Raw genomic sequence first — 12,699 nt, 5'->3', positions numbered from 1 at the left:
CCACATCATCATTGAGAAAGATATCTTTATGGTTTTAAAAACAGGAGATGTTCTGCATAACAGTGTGACTGCTTAATTTATTAAACAGGAAAGGAGGGCTGATTTTCACCTCAAGTAAACTGGTAAATGCTTTTTGCATTGATATAGCAACATCAGGAGTTTTCTAAGTGTAAATTAGGCTGCTTGAGCATTCAGTGTCGGATCAAGTTTTGAAAAGTAGTGCTGCGTTCCATTCAACTCGGAAAGTCGGATTTTACAACTTCCTACTAGGAAAAGTGCAATGGAATGCATCTTGAAGTCAGAATTACAACTTGTAGGCTCGTGCAGAAATTCTCAACTCTGATTTCGCCGAGATGCAGGGGCATGATGTCACACAAACATGTCCACACTCAGGGAGATATACAAAGTAAGTGATAAACATTCACTTTATTAAGTAATATCGATAAATGAGTTTGTTTCCACATTACATGATATTAAAGCTTGTTTTACAAACGCCTGCAGAAACAGGTGTATAAAACATGATAAATTATAATCTCTTTTGATAAACGTACACCTGAAGCACAAATACTAGCACTGCAGCATTGTTTATCAGTTGGGTTGCTAGGAGACATCTCTAATGAGAGTCAAACCCCTGCTAAGCTAACGGGAGCATTGCAGTTTTGTTTTCTTAAATGTCATCTTCCAAATATCGGGGAATGGAATGCGTTTATGGTTGGAGATATCAGGTAGGAATATCCCACATCCAACTTGATTGGAACGCAACATAACTGTGTACCCTGACGAAACAAAATTTATTGCAAGCAACATTTAAATCACAAATATTATTATATAGATTTTTCCAGGCATTATAGACCTCCTTGGTAGATTCAAATGAAAAATTATGATTTTTGAATGTCTGTTCGGGAGAGTTTCATTTCACAAAGCAGTCATGCTGCAGTTAAAATTAGGCTTGCTTGAGAGTTCTGGCTTTCGTGTGTTTACGTGTTTTTAAAATGTCAACTGGTATTACTAGTTAGCTGCGACATAATGTATGATGCCCAAAGGCATAGGGTGTCTTATTCATTGTAAAACTGTGTTTTCTTAATGGCATGAATCACACTGAAGGCCTAGACTTTAAATGCACGGCCCGCCACTGGTCGTGACCAAATGACTCTTTTGAATGGGATCTTTTTCATGAATCACCCGAAAAGAATTGAGGGTTTGAACTACATATATATATATATATATATATATATATATATATATATATATATATATATATATATATATATATATGAGATCAAGCTTTTGACATTTACTACAATTGAGGGACTTGTTCACAACTATTACACAAGGTGCTAACATTCATTGATGCTCAAGAAGACAACAAACTACTATATGCATACTATATTTTATATAATTATCTGTAATGTAGATTGTGAAGAGCAGTATTAAAAAAATATATTTTATCTTATATTTGTATAAATTATGAAAGGGGTGGGAGACAAAAGGGAATGCAAACTTATCTTCACAACTATATACTGTATACTGTTTATTAAACCTCCATTTAATGGGTTATCAGCTGTCTTTTCTTCTGCTTTCTATCTTGTTTCTGAACAGCAATCTAAATCGAGCAATTCTATGATTTGGCTATTAAAAAAAGCCAATAGGCTCCTTAATTTTTCAGTTTAGGAGCCAATGGCTCTTAAGTCATTTTTTTTTAGTTTGGAGCCCTGATCAGACTAAGTTATTCCTGACCCTTCAGAGAATGCTCCCAACGCATCGCACCTGCTAATATTGATGATGTATGATGCCACTTAAAAGACCTCCTAGCTGCTGTCATCATTAAAGAATCCGAAGCCCTTACACATCATTACAGAATCTGAAGCCCTTACACGTCACCCATCGTGATAGCTCGGAAAAAGAGTGGAGCTGTACGAATGTGCATTGATACCATACCTTAAACAGCCGCACCATTCCTGATCAATATACCACCCCGCGGATTGATGATACCTTGGACTGCCTGTCCGGGAGCAAGTGGTTCTCAGTCTTGGATCTTCGCAGCATCAAATAGCGATGTCTGAGGAGTTCAAAGAGAAAACTTGCCTTCATCTGTCCTCTTGGATTCTATCAGTTTGTTTACCCTTAACAATCAGTTTACCATTTCCACTACAGGGGCTAGGTGGTAATGCTGATAATCATGAATTAAACCAGTGAACAAATGTACAATGTGTTCATTTATCAATAAAAAAATACATAAAATGCCACTGCGTATACTACTATTATTTCAGCTCCTTTTTTTAGAATAACAGATCGATGAACAGTAAGATAACACAAACAATAACCATTTCAAATCAATAACCTATTTGCAGTATTGCAGTTGCAGCTGGTTTAATTTACAATACACCTGGCGAATCTGCAGATTTATGATGTATGGTCCAGTTCTGGTCTGCTTGGCAGCAAAGTGTACATCAGTTGAACTCTCAAAGTAATTTTATTTTCAGACAAGACAATGCAAAAAGATACCGAACCCTGAGCACTTAGCAGTTGTAGATGGCTAGCTTCTTGCTAGGCTGATTATTTTTTAATCTCACATTAAAATATAATTCTGTGCAAGTAATAATTATGTGACCTCATGCATAGAAAGCAATAATTACATGACCACTATGAGTCTTCAGCTTCCATTCTGTTCCCCAGCTGAACTTAGAAATTAGGATTGCTGCCTTAAATACCCACTAGACCATTTTACTCTTCCTGTAGTGATAAATTAGTTGTTGCATATTGTTTTTGATGTTGTTTGTTTTTGAATATAGAAAATATCAGATTTATTTATCATTTTATTTATTTTTGACAACAGAAAACAGGGTGCAGTTACAGTTTGAGAAACCAATGTGAATGGGCAAGAAATAAATGTAGGAAATAATTCAGTAGGATAACGAATACACTGAACAGCTCACAGTAATTATGTGACATTACACAAATGGTGTTTGAAGTTTGTCAGTACATTGAATAGTTCAAAACAGTATCAGAATGTGCAAAAAATATGCCGGATATGACAAAATAAAGAGTAACTTCTGCTGCTGTTTTTGCAACATCACAATAGTAAATGAACCGAGTCAGTAGCAATACTGCATGTCCTTGAAGGTGTTCATCAGTAAATCCTTGTTACAGTAGGTGAGGCTCGAAAAGCTGGTGTTCAAAATACAACATTTTGGTGAGCAGGCATGCTGTTATGTTTAAGCAGAGAAACCTTGCATGTTATTTTCTATAAGTAGATTTGTTTACTTTTGAATAAAGCCATTCAATACACAATGTATACTGCAATTGTTTAACAAGTTTAACAATAAGTCCTCTGGTGACTTGGGTCCCTCCTTCAATGTAAATATATGGATTATTATTATTATTTTTAATTTTTTTACTGTTATATTGTCCTCCAGTTGAAAACCAGAAGTCCGATATTTGAGAATAGCACACCTCAAACTGTATGATTTACAGTAAGGTATTACTGTATTCATGTCCATAGCACATATGTTATATTGAACATATGTTATATTGTTATATTGAAATGTATTACTATAGGGTCAAGGCTCGATACACTTACGTTTAAGTTCTTCTTTGTTTTTCGCTCAGAGCTAAACAGAAAGTTGAAACAAGAGTATGAATAAAATATGAGACGCTCAATGTTCTGTCAATTGACTGCATGTTAAACATTAACTAATGTGACATTAAAGGGTGTTATTAATAAATACATGTCTCATTCTATGAATACAATCATAGAGATCAGTAAAAGAAGTTGTTCCACTTTATATTAGGTGTCTTTAACTACTGTGTACTAACATAAAAATACATACAATACAATGCACTTATTATGTAACTACATGTTGTTCTGCAAAATTCACACAAGATTCACATTTGCTACTACTGAGGTTGAGGTACAGGTAGGTTTAGGGGTAGGGTTAGGGGTTAGATTTGGTTGGGTTTAGGGTAAGGGTTGGGGGAGAGTTACTGTAGGTTTAGGTTTGGGGTAAGGCAGTGTAACTATGTATGTAATTAAATCCAGATACTTTAAATGTAAGCACTATTTAACAACACATTTGTACATGATATGTATATTGTATCAAATGCTTAAGTACATAGTAGTTAAAGACACCTAGTATAAAGTGGGTCTAAAGAAGCTGTTTTACCCACTTGACAATGATTAAATGTAACTTAATACATATGCAATGATAAAACTGATACGTGGCAAAATATGCACCGGTTACCTTATGTTATTGGATTTTCTGATGGATTTTGTGAAAAGAATCCTGAAAAAGGTTTTTATAGCCTACTTGTTTTTAAAGAAAGACACTGAGCCTGTTTACATGCACACCAATATGCTGATAACTCAAAAATCAGCTTATTTAAAAATCCATCAAAGCAAGAAAACCTGTTTACATGAGATTTGATATAATCGAGTTATTCTCTGCCTTTGATGTCATACTGTGAAGAGGCATGTGCACAACACTTGAGCACATTGGATAAGCCGGTAAGAATGGCAGTAAAGGTGTTTACATGCAGTGCAAAGTTTGGGTAATGGGCAAAAATCTACCTGTTTTGTAATCAGTTTAAGTTTGTGCTGGCAAGCTGCTTTTGAACAAAAACACCTTTTTTGACCAGATTTTGTTTGAAATGAAGTCACACCTGTTCTTTCTTTGTTTTTGCTAGAAGTATCCAGGGACGTATATTCCGTGGGGATAGAGGGGGAGTTAGCCTTTAGGGGTGTGTTCAAATCCCTAACCCAAAATATGAGCAGAAATGCAGTAGTCCTTAGCAAGCATAATAGTTCTTAGCGAGCACCACAAATAAATCTATATTTTAAATCTGAATGCCAAAGTGAGGTGATAAACCATTTCTTCATTATTCACCATTAGTTATTCAGCTGCTGAGCTGCTTCAAAATCCAGCACTCCCACTAGCCCTCAGTTAAGGCACATTAACATGAAGGATGTTGAGAGAAAAACTGACAGTCTTCACAAAGTAGTGACAGTAGCCCTTCATGATTAAATTTTATTTGAGGTTCAGTAAATTAATTATGCCTTTCCTAGAGGGCATAAATGCCAAGTCCTATGGTGATGGCCTTTAGAACATTTTAAAATATAATAAGCCAATTAATTGGTTTTGTCACACAGGGTTGCTCATAATTATATTTCCAGTGATTTGACTTTACTTGCCACAGTCATGTTCAAAACTTTAAGGTGGACATCATATCAGGTCAACTATTTCAGTTTCGTAGATCTAGTTTATCTAGTTCTATAGTTTAAAATATATAATTTCCTAAATTTTTGCCAAAAAAACTAGTGTAATGAATGTAAGATAAATTAGAAGTAATTTTACACACCATTCAGCCTGTACCACACAATGTTTTTCTATGTATTAGAAATAAATATTATTCATGTACACAAGGATGAAATGAAAAAGTGCTCTCCCCCATCTTAGTTTGTTGGGGGGTAGTTGCCAGAGCTTTAGCATACTCATTTCCTGACACTGATGAACGGAACTGTGTGTTTACTTCAGCTTTTTGCACCTGCCTGAAAGGGGCTTCCAGCCTCACTAAATTCCCAATTTAATCCCTGCCTGTCTTCCCGTGGGGAACTGGAAAATTAAGAATTTATGAGACTCACAACTGTTCATTTTGAAGCTTGTTTGCAGTGTTCTCTTCTAAATAAAGGGCACTTCAAAATCATACACATCCAAAATCACATACCATGTGAAGAACAATGAAGAAGAGGAAATGTGTTTGGCAGTTATTCATTGCTTAAAGAGTAAAAAGAGTAAAAAATAGTCTGCACATGTATGTACAGTCGTGTTGGGATATTGGAGGTTTAACAAATATTCTGTGCAACTGACATTTTTGACAATACAAACTAATTGTTGCAACAGAAAATAACAGATTCAGATTCTCAGCAGAATCAAAACTAAGCATATATTTTATGTCAAATACTTAAAATGTGAATACAAAAGATTTGACTATTTAGGTTCCTCTTCCAAACTTTCCCTTAAGTTTGTATAAAAACTCAGAAGACTGTTAACAGTTACTCTAGTAACCCCATCATAGGGGAAAGCTTTTGAAGCTCCTTGGTACGATGTAGCTATATGGCAATGATTTATTTTCTTTCACTTTCTCACCATTCAGAAAAGGTGAAAACATAATGCATTGTTGGAAATAAAAGAGCCTTTTTTTAAATAATTGAATTTCTTTTCTCCCAATATGGAATGCCCAATTCCCACAACTTAGTTGGTTCTCGTGGTGGCACGGTTACTCACCTCAATCCAGGTGGCAGAGGACATGTCTCAGATGATTCCGCTTCTGAGTCCGTCAATCCACACATCTTATCATGTGGCTCGTTGTGCATGACACCGCGAAGACTCTGCGTATGGAGGCTCATGCTACTCTCCGCGATCCACACACAATTTACCACGTGCCCCATTGAGAGCGAGAACCACTAATCGCGACCAAGAGGAGGTTACCCCATGTGACCCCTCCCTAGCAACCAGGCCAATTTGATTGCTTAGGAGACCTGGCTGGAGTCACTGAGCACACCATGGATTCGAACTTGCGACTCCAGGGGTGGTAATCAGCATCAATACTCGCTAAGCTACCCAGACCCCCTAAATAATTGCATTTTAATTATTATTTCTTATCTATATAAGTTTGCTATCACAGGGTATATATATATATATATATATATATATATATATATATATATGATTTATTTTTATTTTTATTAAAATACAAATGAATACTATATTCATACAAATGACTTTATCACGTTGATTTTCTGTGTGACAATTGTGAATTATCAGCATTCCATATGTGTCCACATATGTGTGTTATACATGCTATTTGTTACTAAAGGTGGTGCTGATGTCAGTGATTGATATAGATTTGATGAAGAAGCAATGTGGAAGTAAACTATAGCAAGTGTAACACATGAACAGTATGATTTGGCTACTGTCATTTGGGTGTATTGCTTAAATTTTAATAAGTTGTTTGTCTATTTAAACTCAAAGTGCCTGAGAACATACATATGTGTAGCTTATGTGCAGCTTCTGTGTAGATTATGTGTAGGATGGCCAGACGTCTTGTTTTTCCCAGGACAGTCTTGTATTTAAGCACTTTTTCTAGTGTCCTGACTTATTCTGAAAAAATCGTGTTTTGTCCCATATTTCCCTTCTCCTAAAATTTCTCTATCACCTATGCGGCTTTCACGTGAGTATTCTAATCAAAGATATCAAATAACCGTGTTATTTGAAGTACATGATTGGATTAAACTATCCAGTAACAATCCCCTATCAATAGATGTCCAGTGAGTGAACTGATTGAAGAGTCAGTTTGAAAGAGCACACAGATAAAATTGCAGCTGGAAAAATGTCAAGGAAGCATGCATGTACATTTAATGAAGATCTTCAGAAAGAGTTTAAATTTCTAAAAAAGGAGTCACAAACAGAGCCTAGTAAAGTGAGGTGTGAGATTTGTGGAGCTCGCTTTTCCATCGCCTATGGAGGCCGCACCGGCATGTGGATGCTGCTAAAAGTAAGTGGACAGGGGGCCTGGGTAGCTCAGTGGTAAAATACGCTGGCTACCACCCCTGGAGTTCGCTAGCTCGCTAGTTCGAATCCCAGGGCGTGCTGAGTGACTCCAGCCAGGTCTCCTAAGCAACCAAATTGGCCCAGTTGCTAGGGAGGGTAGAGTCACATGGGGTAACCTCCTCGTGATCGCTATAATGTGGTTCGTTCTTGGTGGAGCGCGTGGTGAGTTGAGTGTGGTTGCCGCAGTGGGTGGCGTGAAGCCTCCACACACGCTATGTCTCCATGGCAACGGCCTCAACAAGCCACATGATAAGATGTGTGGGTTGACTGTCTCAGACATGGAGGCAACTGGGATTCATCCTCCGCCACCCGGACCGAGGTGAATCACTACACAACCACAAGGACTTAAAAGCACATTGGGAATTGGGCATTCCAAACTGGGAGAAAAAGGGAAAAAAAAAAATTAAAAAAAAAAAATTAAAAAGTGTGCCACAGCAAGTGTTAGCGATTTATTTATTTATTTTTTATTTTTTTTGTGAAGAAAATGTCAGAATCTGACAAGTTGTATGCAAGTGAAGCACTTTTTGCTTATTCTGTTGTGCACAGCCATAGTTTTCGGTCGGCTGACTGCACTGCAAAATTGATCAAGAAATTGTATGATCCGAAATTTTCTTCTGCCCGCACCAAATCTGAAGTTGTCATATGCAACGTACTCGCTTTTGTGCAGCTGGACTATCAGAAATTACTGCAGCATGGCAATACATGTTTCCTCTCTCCAGCTCTTGAAAGAATACCACATATTTTCAATGGTCTGCATGCATACTTTCTCAAGAAAAACATTTCTAAGAGGATTGGCTTCGCACTCAAGCAAACAGCCACTTTTAACCGTATACTGGAGATAGTAGAGCAAGACCACATATCAGCCACAGAAGTGGCTTTGCACATTCTTAACCTGAGAAAAGTCTTGCAGATAAATCTGGCAAAATTTGTGAACTTTAGAGTTAAAACAAGAATAAAAAATCTCCAATGGGGTAAGAAAAATAAACTCAATTCAAAGGGAAAACAAGTTTATTTTGCTTACCCAATTTATTTGTGGTTTAATGTTTTAAGTCTAAAGTTCACTCAATTTGATTAGATTTCTCTCAAAACAAGACTTAAAATCTTATGCCAGTTTGCTTGTCAAGTAAATAAATGACATTTTAAGAATGTTTAGATATTTTTTACTGGAAAACAAGATAAAAATACTTGTCTTGAAAATCATTTTTTGCAGTGATGTGTATTTCTTCTTTTCAGACAAAAATGACCACGGCAATGTTTTATAGAAGGAGCAAGAAGAGTGCACAGTTAGTTCTTCTGATTGACAACACTGAGGATGAGCATGGCTTTAGTTAAAGTAAGCACGGTATTGTTAATTGACAAACATTGATGAAAGCATGAAAATGATTCGCTCAATTTCAGTTTGTAGGAGTTCTGAGTGTATAAATGCATAAATTATTTTGTATAATTTAAGTTTCCCTTCTCTTTACAAATATTATTTTTTATTATTATTTCAAGTTTCTTTTGATTTTTGTTATTAGATCTTTTTTTTATCAGAAAATCAAATGGGAAAAAACATATTCCATTATTAGAACATAATGCGTACAATACAGGATTAAAGTCCCCATTAAATGGTTTGTCGAGTGAATTTTTTTTCCTGTGTTGACGTATTTCCTATTGAAACATTCTGTAATGTCAAAGGGTTAGTTCCATTTAAAAATAAATAAATAAGTAGCCAATATTCTAGAGAGCATTCTATTGGACAAAAATTTGCATATCCACAATATTCTCAGCGAGTCCACTGTATTTCGCAAGGTGTGCGGAATTTCCGGTTGGCTAGCGGAAGTGCGATTGGTTGGCATTTTGTGTGTAGACAGTCACTGCTTGCTTGCGTGTCATGCGGTTAGATTCTTGCTTTTTAAATGTTGTAAGATGTCTTAAAAATGTTCTGGACAGTGTGTGCGATTAATGGTTATCCTATTAATCAAGCGAGTTTTGACTAAAACAGCAATGTTATGATCAGAAACCAATCGCAAACACAGCGCTCCAGTCCCAGATACTGCTTCTTCCATCGGCTGCTTACAGAAGGATTGACTTAGGAACATCTGTTTGAAAAGGTTTTGGAATAATTTGTGTGCTCTTTTCACTTTATTGGCAAGAAGTCAACAGCGGGGATTACTTATATTATCCACCGTTACGGTCCGGCTACGATAGACGTCCAGAAATGGAGCGCAATGAATTACATATAAACAATATTATTATTGTGCTAACAGGTGAGTGTACATGTGCTGAAAGTTCATTAGAAATGTTGAGAGTTTGTTCATTTCTATTTAGCATTTTTTTTTTTGTGAATGCTTTACATGTTTTGAAATGGCATTATTACTGAGTATAAAAAGGAACAGCGTTTTTCCTGAACTGTCTGTGAGTAGTGACGATGTTTTCAATTGTTTTCATGCTGTGATGCTAAATTAATAATTCTACAGTGAAAGACCATAATTATGAGATGAGACATGTACAGTAGTGAGATGTTTTATCACACTTGAAATTAACTGTATTCTGATTTTCCTCTGCCCTGTTTTTTTCCTGCCTGCAATTCACTTTCTTTTGAGTGTCTTTGCAGAATGTGCTTGTCTTCCTTTAAGGGGAAATGTGATTTGGAAAACAGTGTGGACATTAATTCAGTATCAATTAAATGTATTTGTACAGTGCTTTTAATAATACATACTGTTTTAGGGTTGCTTTACAGAGAACATTGAACTTTTGTGTACAATGTTTATAATGTATGTCCAAATAAATATGATTATTTGTATTGCATGTAGTACTTTTTGTATGGTACAGTTTATTGTGTGGCTGCTAATACATCGTTATTTCCTATACAAGAACAATAAATTCAGTCTATCAACAGGACCAGTTGTTCAGTCAAACACTAAAATATTTAATGTAGGTAATAGCATTTAGAAACGGATATTATGTATGTAAACTAACAATTATAAAGCTAGACTGAGTTTACTACATAGTCATCTCCCACAAAAAAAATTTATTTTATCCAAAAAACGGCAGCATGAGTCTCATCGCCTGAGTCCTGTAATACACGAGCATCCTGCTGTCTGGACCTCCCCTGTATCTGCAGTAAGTTATATAATCTCGATACAACAAACTCTTCAGGTTCTGACTAGACTCAATATATGCTTTAAAATAAACATAATTATCTACAGTTCTCAAAACATTTCCAACTTTAAAGATGTGAAGGCGCTAATAGGCTACATCGCTTTTCAGGTTAGTCTGCTCAGGTTCTTCCATCGATGTACAAAGACTCAACAAAATAACTAAAATGCTTCTATTTGCAATATTTGGCCATACTCCTCAAACCCATAATCATTAACAGATAGGTGGGGAAGAACAATATGTTTCTCACTATAATTCTGTGATCTGTCATTTTTAATGCTGCGTTAGTACATAACATAACGATTGTTTATGCTTAACCAGAAGTTCCGCCCACATCGCCCGCAAAGCATAATGGAACTCAGGAATATTGTGGACACTTGTGCATGCAAGTTGAGGAAACAGCTTTTAGAAGTACAGTACACTAGCACATAGATTAACTTAAAGCTTACAGACATGTACTAAAGCAATAAAACTCTTCAGTTTTTATTTCAAGGTGTCTGTAAAGGGTGTATAAATGTTCTCCAGATGTTTCGTCCTCAAGTAACTTTTTATTTTCACATTGTTGTTGCATCACACTTGATTCTAATGAACACTTAGTTTGATTTATTTAAAAAGTATCATAAAGACTGATCAACAGCCTGGGACTGCATTCACAATTTCATTATTCATAGAGAAAATAAAAGAAAGAAAAATAAATTAGCTGACAAAAATGCTTACAATTTTGTATTGCTGTTTTCACCAAACATCAACAAGTCACTCAGAGTTACATGAGTGATGTTTAACACTCCAGCCACAGCTTCATGTCATACTCTATCCAATTGTGTTACTCTAACCTCTTTTTGATGTGTTACAATACAAACCACTTGTCGCAACAGAAAATAGCAGATTCAGACTCTCAGCAGAATCAAAACTATGCATATCTCTCCTGTTTTATTACAGAACAGGTCAACATTTGATCTCAGGTGAATTTACTAGAAAACCTGTAATTGAACCTGACCTCTTTGGCCCCACATCAAATGGGACTTAAAAGTGCCCCTGCCCTGCTCATACCGTCTAGCCCTACACACCAGTCTTTAAATGACTCACCATCCCACTGACACACATTACTGTTTAATCCCATCTAAAACCACCACCTCTTAGCTCTCTACACTAATGCAGTGGTATTTTTATATTGATACAGAACACACACAGTTATAAGCCTAGAATGTGTTTATTAAACAAATATCAAATTTTCAAATTTCCCGCTTAGGCAACTCAGTGCTGGGCGTGCATCCTCACAGCCAGGCCACGCCCTCCTCCTCATCACAGAGACCTTGAAAAAACTGTGCTAGAATAAAGGCTGAATACACAAAGACTGTTACATAAAGCACTATATAAAAATTAAAGTTATTTAATAGGCTAACTGTTATCTTATTAGCCAAAAAGTTTTCCCAAAAGTTCATTTTAAAGCATCAACTAAATTAATAGTGCATGCAAAGTTAAAGGAATAATGTTAAGACAGCTATATGCAAATATTAGGTTATTTGTCATATTATGGTAGGCTAGATATAAAACTAGTCTACCAAAATACTGATGTGTCTCTCTGTGCTTTAAAAATCCCTTTCCAGTTTATTTCTCTGCACTGATAGTCACAGTCTCATTCTCTCAGCACTCTCCCTTTGCTTAGTTACTTTGGCTGTTTATTGATAAATATCTATCATTACAAATATTAGTATACAGCAGCGGCAGGCTGTGCATTTTAAGTCTAGGCCTTCAGTGTAATTCATGCCATTAAGAAAACACAGTTTCACAATGAATAAGACACCCTATGCCTTTGGGCATCATACATTATAGCGCAGCTAACTAGTAATACCAATTGACATTTTAAAAACACGTCCACGCACGAAAGCCAGAACTTGAAACAACACTTAATTCTCAAGCAAGCCTAATTTTAACTGCAGCATGACTGTTT

The sequence above is a fragment of the Myxocyprinus asiaticus genome, chromosome 3 (genome assembly GCF_019703515.2).
Source record: "Myxocyprinus asiaticus isolate MX2 ecotype Aquarium Trade chromosome 3, UBuf_Myxa_2, whole genome shotgun sequence".
NCBI lineage: Eukaryota > Metazoa > Chordata > Actinopteri > Cypriniformes > Catostomidae > Myxocyprinus > Myxocyprinus asiaticus.
This window is presented reverse-complemented; position numbering follows the sequence as displayed.